This window comes from Leptonychotes weddellii, chromosome 4 (assembly GCF_054177405.1).
Source record: "Leptonychotes weddellii isolate Sample4059 chromosome 4, ASM5417740v2, whole genome shotgun sequence".
Classification (NCBI taxonomy): domain Eukaryota; kingdom Metazoa; phylum Chordata; class Mammalia; order Carnivora; family Phocidae; genus Leptonychotes; species Leptonychotes weddellii.
Window position 1 is genome coordinate 30,840,886 of NC_138372.1, and position 10,453 is coordinate 30,851,338.

Below are 10,453 nucleotides of genomic sequence, written 5' to 3' on the forward strand. Positions count from 1 at the left end.
TTACAGAGAGACACTCCCCGCCCCCGGCCCCGTAGTGGATGCCCACCGTGCATATTTATGTAGCACATGATTATCTTCATATTCTGGGTCTGAGAGAGGCACATCCACATGATGTCCTCTAGACCCCATGTCATTAATCCTCTAATCTTTTTCTTTCCAAGTTTCTGGCCACCCTTCCATCCCATTAGCAACTGCCCACGAAATAGTAGATAGCCACACTTGAGGGCATCTCTCATTCCCTATAAAGCAGACAGCCAGCTATACACATAATATGTGATTCCATTTCTGTAAGATTCTTTTTTTTTAAGATTTTATTTATTTATTTGACAGAGAGAGACACGGCGAGAGAGGGAACACAAGCAGGGGGAGTGGGAGAGGGAGAAGCAGGCTTGCCGCTGAGCAGAGAGCCCGATGCGGGGCTAGATCCCAGGACCCCAGGATCATGACCTGAGCTGAAGGCAGACGCTTAACGACTGAGCCACCCAGGTGCCCCCCCCCTTTTTTTTTAAGATTTTATTTATTTATTTGACAGAGAGAGAGAGAGAGCTCAAGCAGGAGGAGCGGCAGGCAGAGGGAGAGGGAAAAACAGGCTCCCTGATGAGCAAGGAGCCCGATGCGGGACTCGATCCCAGGACCCTGGGATCATGACCTAAGCTGAAGGCAGGCGCTTAACAAACTGAGCCACCCAGGCGCCCCCATTTCTATAAGATTCTTGAAATGACAAATTAAAGTGATAGAAAACAAGTCAGTAGGTAACAGGGTGAAAATTGCAGGGAGGGATGACTACAAAGGGGTAACATGAGTGTCTTTGTGGAAATGGAAAAGTGTGATAAAATGTCATAAAACTCATACTGGTTTGCTAGGGCTGCCATAACAAAATTCTACAGATTGAAAGAATTAAACAAAGGAAATTTATTTTCTCACAGTTTTGGAGGCTGAAAATGCAAGACCAAGTTGTTGGCAGGTTTGGTCTCTTCTAAGGCCTCTCTCCTTTGCTGTGTCCCCACATGGTCTTTTCCCTGATGTGTCTCTCTGTGTGTCCTAATTTTCTCTATTTATAAGGGCACCAGTCAGATTGGATTAGGGCCCACCCATATGACATCATTCAACTTTAATTACCTCTTTAAAGGCTCTATCTCCAATTGAAGTTATATTGCAGATTAGGGCTTTGGTGAGGGAAAGGGGAGACACAATTCAGTTTGTAACAAAACTACGAAAAAAGCTGAATGCAGATAAAAAAACTAGTGAAATCTGAATAATGTCTTTGGTTTAGCTTTATAACCAATTTTCCTTTCCTAGTTTTGATAATGTACTATGATTATGTAAGATGTTATCACTGAGGGAAGCTGGGTAAAGGGCACACCAGAACTCTATGTACTGTTCTTGCAACTCCTTGTGCATCTTAAATGATTTCAAATAAGTTATTTTATTTTATTTTATTTTATTTTTTTAAAGATTTATTTATTTATTTGAGAGAGCGAGAATGAGAGAGAGAGTACATGAAAGGGGGGAGGGTCAGAGGGAGAAGCAGTTTCCTTGCTGAGCAGGGAGCCCGATGCGGGACTCGATCCCGGGACTCCAGGATCATGACCTGAGCCGAAGGCAGTCGCTTAACCAACTGAGCCACCCAGGCGCCCTCAAATAAGTTATTTTAAAAATAGCTCCTGTGCCCTGGTAGAAAATGAATAGCTAACTATGAGTCACCTATATGACTAGGTAAACAAAACAACCCATCATAAACTACGTTCCCATATCCACTGAGCCATCAACATGGTCATGCACAGAATTCCATTGGATGGGTTATGTTTTAGTGTAATGTCTAAGAAATCTTTACCTAATGTTAGGTTATGAAGATTTTCTCTTATTTTTTTTCTAAGAGTTTTATAGTTTCACATTTTACATTTAGATCTATGATCAATTTTAACTTAATTTTTGAATAAGGTATGAGGTTTAAATTGAGATTTATCTTTTCCTCTCTATGTCCAATAGTTCCAGCACCATGGGTTAAAAACACTATCCTTTCTCTATTCAGTTACTTTTTCTAGTTTCATTAAATATTAGTTGGCCATACATCTGTGGCCTACTTCTCATCTAATCTATTTCATTGATGTATATGTCTATCTGTCTACCAATACCAATACTGCTGATTATAGCACTATGTAAGTCTTAGAATTGGATAGTGGTTCTTCCATCTTTATTCCTTTTTTTTCAAATTGCTTTAATCTAATGCCTTTCCTTTTTTAAAATTTATAATCAATTAATTAACATATAGTGTATTATTAGTTTCAGAGGTCTTCAGAGGTAGAGTTTAGTGATTCATCAGTTGCATATAACACCCAGTGCTCATTACATCAAGTGCCCTCCTTAATGCCCATCACTCAGTTGTGCCATCTCCCCACCCACCTTCCATCCAGCATCCCTCAGTTTGTTTCCTTTTTTTCTCTAAAGATTTTATTTATTTATTTCAGAGGAAAAGAGAGAGCTTGAAAGCACAAGCAGGGGGGATGGGCAGAGGGAGAGGGAGAAGCAGACTCCCCACTGAGCAAGGAGCCTGACGCAGGGCTCAATCCCAGGACCCTGAGATCATGACCTGAGCTGAAGGCAGACGACTAACCAGGCACCCAGGCACCCCCTCAGTTTGTTTCCTATAGTTAAGAGTCTCTTATGGTTTGTCTCCCTCTGTGATTTTGTCTTAGTTTATTTTTCCTTCCCTTCCTCTATATTCCTTTTACCTTTTTATATAAATTTTCAGATCTACTCATTCATATCAACAAAAATTCCTGCTGGGATTTTGATAGGAATTGCATTAAACTGTAGAATAATTTGAGGGAAAATTGGCATGTTTGCTATGTTATGTTTTTCAATCCAAGAACATGAAATGTCTCTCCATTTATTTACTTCTTTGATTTTTTCATCAGTGTTTTACAGTTCAGCACAGATACTGTACATGTTTTGTTAATTTATACCTAACTATTTAATTTTTATGAAGCTATTGTAAATAACATCATATAATTTTAGTTTCCAATTATTCATTGCTAGTATATAGAAATATAATTGATTCTTGTCTGTTAATCTTTTATTCTGTAACATTACTAAATCCATTAATTAGTTCTAAGAGTTTTTATGTAGAATCCTTGCTTTTTTTCACATGGACAACTAGGTTATCTGCAAATAGAGACAGTTTTATTTCTTCCCTTTTTATCTTCTTTTTTCTTGCCTTATTGCACTGTCTAGGACTTCCAGTACCACTTCAAGTAAGGGTGGTGAAAACAAGCATCCTTGTTTTGGTACTGGTTTTAGGGGGAAAGCACTTGGTCTTTCACCATTATTTATGATGTTAACTGGAAGTTTTTTGGTAAATGGTCACAGAGAGTAAATTTCCTTTTACTCCCAATTTGCTGAGATTTCTTTTTTTGTTTGTTTTGTTTTTTTCAAATTATGAATGAGAGCAAGGACATTCCAAGCCACATGCATTTGCACCTTATGAAAATATATTTGAATGACATGTTTGCAGTTCTTGTTGTCAAAGGGACTGAAGGCCAAGATAAGGGTTGGACTCCTTAAGATCTCTCCCAGCCAAGTGTTCTATATGGGGCAAGGCGGAAGAAAAAGTTTTTTGTTTTTGTTTTTTTTTAAAGATTTTATTTATTTATTTGACACAGACAGAGAGACAGCTAGAGAGGGAACACAAGTAGGGGGAGTGGGAGAGGGAGAAGCAGGCTCCTTGCTGAGCAAGGAACCTGATGGACCCTGGGATCATGACCTGAGCCAAAGGTAGACACTTAATGACTGAGCCACCCAGGCGCTCCGGAAGAAAAAGTTTTTATCTGGGATGAAAATAGTTCGGAAGCTTCCTGAAGAAGAGACCTGCATGAGTCCCTTATAGATGAACAAGGAGATAGTAAGCAAATGGGGGAGAGAGCTCTCTGGGTAGAACAGCCTATGCAAAGACCTGAGCAGTCAGGACTGGCCAGAGGAGAGGGATCATGCCAGGAGGTGGGTACATTGAGTGGGCCTGCTATGTATTTCTATTGCTTTGAGAGCTTGAAGAAGGAAACCCCATTCGCTCCAGAAGATGATCCTCAATTGCCACCTCTAATGACCCAGAGCAATTTTCCTAACAAGCCCCAAAGAAACACAGTCAGCATGTCTTGCTAACAATTCTTTTTTTTTTTTTTCCTCCAGATAATCAAGTCTCCTCTTTCCCGAGGGTTTCTCTCCTTAGAAGCTGTGGCCTTCAGGCAGGGAAACCTTAGGACTACAAACCCTTTCCTCCTCAGAGTTCCATATCACTCTTAGAGGTCCCATTCCTTTAATGCTTGGGGAATGCTAAGAGTGCTCTAGGCTGGCAATCCCCCTAAATTTATCTTCTGGAGAAAGTTGCTAATGAGCAAAACTCACTTGTAGCATTTAGTAATCTTTTGGGCTTTCTTAACATCCAGACGATCCTTAGTTGACAAATAAAACTTGTTTCTAAGCAGGGAAGAGCAATTGGAATATTTTGTTGATTGAATCCTATTAGAAAGATGTGTAGAGAGTGGTTGACTTATAAAAGGTTCATCTTGTATAGCCTTCTGGAAAACAATTTAATATTTGTCTGAATTCAGAGTGATAGGAATTTGATTTGCTTTGAAAACATGAGAAATATTTTAGTTCCTGGTTAATATGGTAGCTGATGTGATTGTGTCTCATTAATTTTGATGTGTGTGTGTGTGTGTGTGTATGTGTACTGAATGTATGACTCTGTATATGCAGTCAATTACCATCATGAGTATCCAACCCATACATCCCGACCTCACAATAAGCCTGATCTTAACATTTACAGTTGATAAATACAAGCTACCATTAATAACTTAAGATCATTTTCTAAGGTATCTGGCTTTGAAGGCAATGCCTCTCTAATGATAATTCATATAATTATTTAAGTTTTGAGGCCTCTTCCCATTTGAACTTAAAAATAATTTTATATTATAGCAGAGTCAGATATGGTCACTATCTCCATTTTAAAATTTAGGGGACCAGGGGCACTGAGGTGGCTCAGTCAGTTAAGCATCTGACTCTTAATTTCGGCTCAGGTCATTATCTTGGGGTCATGAGATTGAGCCCTGAGTCAGGCCGTGAGCTCAGCAGGGAGTCTGCTTGAGATTCTCCCTCTCTGCCCCTCCCTCCACTCTCTCTTTCTCTCTCCCTCTCAAAAATGAATAAATAAATCTTTAAAAAAATAAAATAAAGATTAGGGGGACTGACTTCTGGAGAGATTAGGTGTTTTTTCTAAGTTCTCAACAAATTAAGGCAGGACTAAAGCTCAGGGCTCTTCCCATTATCCCCCTGGTCTCTCTGGTGACAAATGAAATTTAAGAGTAAGTTAGTTGTGGAAATCAAGACACTCTCCTTGTGAATAAAAGTCTAAGTTGCTGGAAGCCATAGTTGCAGGTAAGTATAATGAAATGAGAGAGAGACCCAAGAAAGTGAAGAGGAGCTAAAAGAAAAATTGGAGAGATTGCAGACCAAGGACAGAGGTGGGGCTGGGAAAAATCATTCAACAAACATGTATTGAGAAGTTAATGCTTGACAGCACAATGCTATTTACTTAGGCTATGGAATGCTGGTGAGGAAGATCTAAAGTATCCAGTAGAGCTCTAGACTTCGTGGGTCTTACCCTGTAGTTATGACATAGAATGATAATCATAAGTGTACATTTTCCTCAATACCATCCCATTCATTATCTCAGCTGAGCCTCAAAAATCTCTATTAACAATTCAAGAAATAGCATAATGTAATAGATAAGAGTCTGGGCTCTGGAACCATACTACCTGGGTTCAAATCTCAGTTGTGTTACTTTTTAGCTGGGTGGCATTTAGCAACTTTCCTAATCTTCTTGTGCTTCAGTTTCTTTATCTGTATGATGAAGATAATAATACCTATCTCTGGAGTTGTTATAAGAATTAAAATAATAAGTACATATAAAGCACTCAGACAGTGACATTATATGCAAAGTGATCAATAAAGTCAGTTATTATTACTTAAGCACAATGAGTATCATGAAAAACATTTTACAGATGTGGAAATTACATCTCAGAGAAGTAAGGTGACTCTTCCAAAGCCGCAGAAGGCCAATGATGTATTTAAGCTTTGAACACAGTTCTCCCTGAGTCCTTTCCTAATATTTCCAGTGGCCAAGTTAATGCAAAAGTGGTTTTTTTCTAGATATTTTCCTCACCCTGGGCTCCTCATCCAGTCCAATGACTTCAGTGGAAGTGTGGATGGAGCAGACAGAGATCAGGGTGGGACAGACAGAGATCAGAGATCAGGGCACTGTAGGCAGTCCTAGTCCATGGCCTATTGACTGTCCTCACTCATTCCAATTAACTTGAGGAAAGTCCTCTTCACATCTTTGTTCCGGAGGCTATAAATGATGGGATTCAGAAAGGCAGAAATGACATTGTAGAACAGGGCCAACTTCTTGTCATCCTCTGGGGAGGCTTCAGAGCCAGGCTTCATATACATGACCATGTATGGAATACAGAACATAGTGACCACAGTGATGTGTGAGGCACAGGTGGAGAAGGCTTTGATTCATCCCTGTGTGGAGCGAATCTTTAGAACAGCCACGAAGATGTGAACATATGAGGTCAGGGTGAGAGATAATGGGATCAGGAGCAAGATGAAACCCAAGGTAAAGTCCACTTGGTCATTGAGGGATGTATCTGCACAGGCCAACTTTAAGACAGCAGGAATTTCACAAAAGAAGTGATTGATTTCATTGGGGCCACAGTAGGGCAGATTCATTGCAAAGACTGTGTAGACAAGGGCACGGGTGAGACCACAAAGGGCAGAGCTGACTGCCAGGACTACACACAGGGTTTGGCCCATCTTGACCCTATAATGGAGTGGATAGCATATGACAACATATCTGTCATAGGCCATGGCTGCAAAAATCCAAGTCTCAGTGATGCCTAAGGTCAGGAACATGTACATCTGGACCACACACCCAATATAAGATATGGTCTTTTTCTTGCTTATTAGATGGACCAACATCTGGGGCACTGTGGTAGTGGCATAGCTGAGATCCAGTACAGAGAGGATGCTGAGGAAGAAGTACATGGGGTGTGTAGGCGGACATCTACTCTGATCAGGGTAACAATGAGCCCATTGCCCAGGACTGTAAGTAAGTAAAGAAAGAGGAAGAGGAAGAAAAGAATCCAGTTGGTCCTGGGATTTCTGGAGAAGCCCAGGAGGATAAACTCAGTTACAGAGCTGTCGTTTCTCCAGCCTCAGCTACACATGGCCTTCCTTCTGAGGAAAGAAGAGAACATATTCCTGAATCCCTTGCAGTCTCAATGAGAGGACACCACATGAGATCCACAGATGCAGGGACCAAAGGCATCTCAGAGCTAAACAATCAAACCAAGTATGCACTTCCATGCCTAGGGAACATTCTGTTCCAATTGGCCAACTGTTGCTGCAGGCACTTAGTACGGATTCTATAAATATGTATTGGTTTGTCTAACTAAGTAGCTGTGATAAAATTCCAAGGGTGTTGTGGAAGGAATTATACCAGCAGAAGTCTTATTTTGAAGAACACACACACACACTAAACCAAAGTATGGAGGCTAGAAAAAAAAAAAGTTCTACAGTAAACCAAAAAGTTGTAGAGGTTTCTGTAGTTCTCAAAGTCATTCTTTCAAATATCAAGGCTAATAGGTGTTGCAAAGGACAGTGTACATGTGAAAGAAAGAAAACGCTTAGCTGCTTCTCTTTGCCTTCTTCCTCTCTGGTGCTATACCTTTGAAAACCCACATACCATAAGTTTTCAGGAAAAAAAAAGTTTCAAATAACCTTTTTGGGGAAGAGGAATCTTTCCCCTAAAACTTTTATCTGCTTTTATATCCCCACCTTCCAGGCCTACCTGCAGTGATTACAATTATAAAGAACAAGTTGGCAGGTAAAGATGGGCAGAGACTCAGCAATTGAAACCTAGAGAAGACGTCTGTGCCCCTGGCATTTCTCAAGAAAATGAAGCATATTTACTTGGGAATTAGGTGCCTGTGTGTCTGGAAGCTTTTCTTAAAAACTAGTAAGGACTGCTTCACAGCCACATTGCTCCCAGGAGAGAGTCAGGTGGCAGGTGAAATTCCAGTTGGACCTGGGCTCAATCTTTGATCCCACCTGGGCAAACCTGGATGACAGAACATGTCACTGACCAGTCCTTTTCTCTTAATCCTTATGCTAGCCCCTAAATGGCTGCAACAGAACACAGACAGCTGGGTGTACACATTTTCCAGACTCAAAAGAAGGAGAGGGTCATTTATAAAATGGCACTCTATAAAAATGTTCTAATAAAAGTGATTTCACTAGATTATCAACACAACCCACGGAGGTCAGTATCACTATTCTCATTTCATAAAATCAGCCATCCAAGGTCAGACAGAGAGTAGGACTCAAACTTTCAAGTCCTATGCTCTTCCCACCATATTAAGCTGAAATGTGTTTCTCACACCATTAGCTTTCATGCAGGGTTTAGCAGTTACCAAACACAAAATAAGCCCACTTTAGGTGACATTGTGAGAGAAAACCGACCTGTGTAATTACACTTATAGAGGGCAGAAAGTGCATATTGCATAGCATTGCAGATGGTCAGGTCTTTTCACAGAGAACCCTAAAACCTTGGATCAGGATTTCAATATCTGGGTCATTGTACTGGTAGTGAAAAGGCTGAGAGTGTCAATTTGGTTTAAAATAATGCCATATAAAGTCATAGACAGGACTCAGGCTCAGAGGGATGAGAATAATAACACTGATACTCATGTTAGAGAGACAATGCAATAGAATGGGGGCTAGCGGGATTTGAATATAAATCCTCACTCTGATTGCAGATACAACCTAAGGCTTTAAATACTGGTGTATGCTGAAAAATCTGAACTATATCTCCATCCTAGATGTCTTCTCTTAATTTATCTATCCAATTGCCTACTTGCCATCCATCTTCATTTGGATATCTAATAGAAATGTTAAAATAAACATTTTCTAAAGTCAAACTTCAGATCCCTTATAAGCTTGCTCCTCTCACGGCTCAAGCTCAATCACAGCAATTCCATCCTTTAATGTGGCTAAGAGTTTTTTAAAAAGCAACTCAAAGACTTTCTAACTTTTCTCTTTCTCCCATGTAATACATCAGCAATATTGCCAGTTCTCTTTAAAATATGTATCCCCAAAAAAGATCACTTCTCATCATCTACACCATTACTACTCTGATCCAGATCATCATCTTCTCTTGCCGGGAATATTGCAATATCCTGTAACCAGTTCCAGGGAATCCACTCTCTTCCCCTACAGTCTATTCTTAGCACAGTAACTAGAGTGATCTTATTAAATTGAAAGTCAGATCATTTAAACATTATGTAAATCCTCCTCTCAAACTTTCCAGTGGCTTCAGGTAATGCCCAGAAGAAAAACCAAGGCCCCCATCACCTCCTTGGCTCCATCTCCTACCTCCCACCTCTCACTCTGTCTGTCCAGCCATCCAGCCTTTTGTTGCTCCTCATTCAAGGCATATTCCTACCTCAGAGCCTTTGCACTTACTGTTCTCACTGCTAGAAATTCTCTTTCCCCCTCATCTCCTTCAAGTATTTTCTCAATCTTCTCAGGGAAGACTTGAGTTTTTCTGACCATCCTGCTTAAAACTAAAATGTCCCACACTCCCTAGTCCCATCTCCTGTTTTATCTTTCTTCATAGTAGTTAGCATCTTCTAATGTACAATATAATTTTAACAGTTTCCCTCACAAGAATGCAGGGATTTTTATCTTCCTGATTTATTGTGTACCATCAGATTTTAGAACAGTGCCTGGCATGTAGTAGGCATTATAAATGTTGGATAAATGGATAGACTGGATCTGAGCAGGGCCTTGAGGCAAGCCACTGGTGCTGCTTATGGTGGAACTGTATTTAGTGCTGACCTTTGCGTCCTATAAAGCTAGCCATTGTCCTGAGCTCATTTTGGGTATTTCTTTGGACTTATATAGCTCTCGACATTTTTCTAAATAAGAACTGGACCAGACCATCTACAGATATCATCTACAGTCATCCCACAAGGCCACAAAGTCAATACCTGCTATTAATTAGGTAGAGTCCAAGGGCTGTGCAGAGCAGTTTTTAATTTTCTGACCTGCAATTTAAAAGGGAAAATGACAAACTAGAGCTTGTCTACACAGAGAAAAGAGCTTTTCAGTAAAGGACCCATGAAAGCATGAGAAAAGAATTTTTCAGTAAAGGACCTGTGAAACCATGCCATTTAGGGAAGAGTGGGAGATGCTGCGAATGCTTAGCTTGGGGACTTATGAGGAACCAGAGAGACCTCACCAAAGACTTCAAAAGTTGTCCTACAGAAAAAGGTGGAAATGTGTGCTGTGTGTTCTCAGAGCAAAAAATTAGAAATGATTAGTGAAAGTTGTG

At 40.3% G+C, this 10,453-nt stretch overlaps 1 pseudogene; it reads right to left on the reverse strand.

The window, feature by feature from the left end:
• Positions 1 to 6,339: 6,339 nt before the first annotated feature.
• On the reverse strand, positions 6,340 to 7,401 carry LOC145721018 (olfactory receptor 2B2-like; annotated as a pseudogene).
• Positions 7,402 to 10,453: the final 3,052 nt, after the last annotated feature.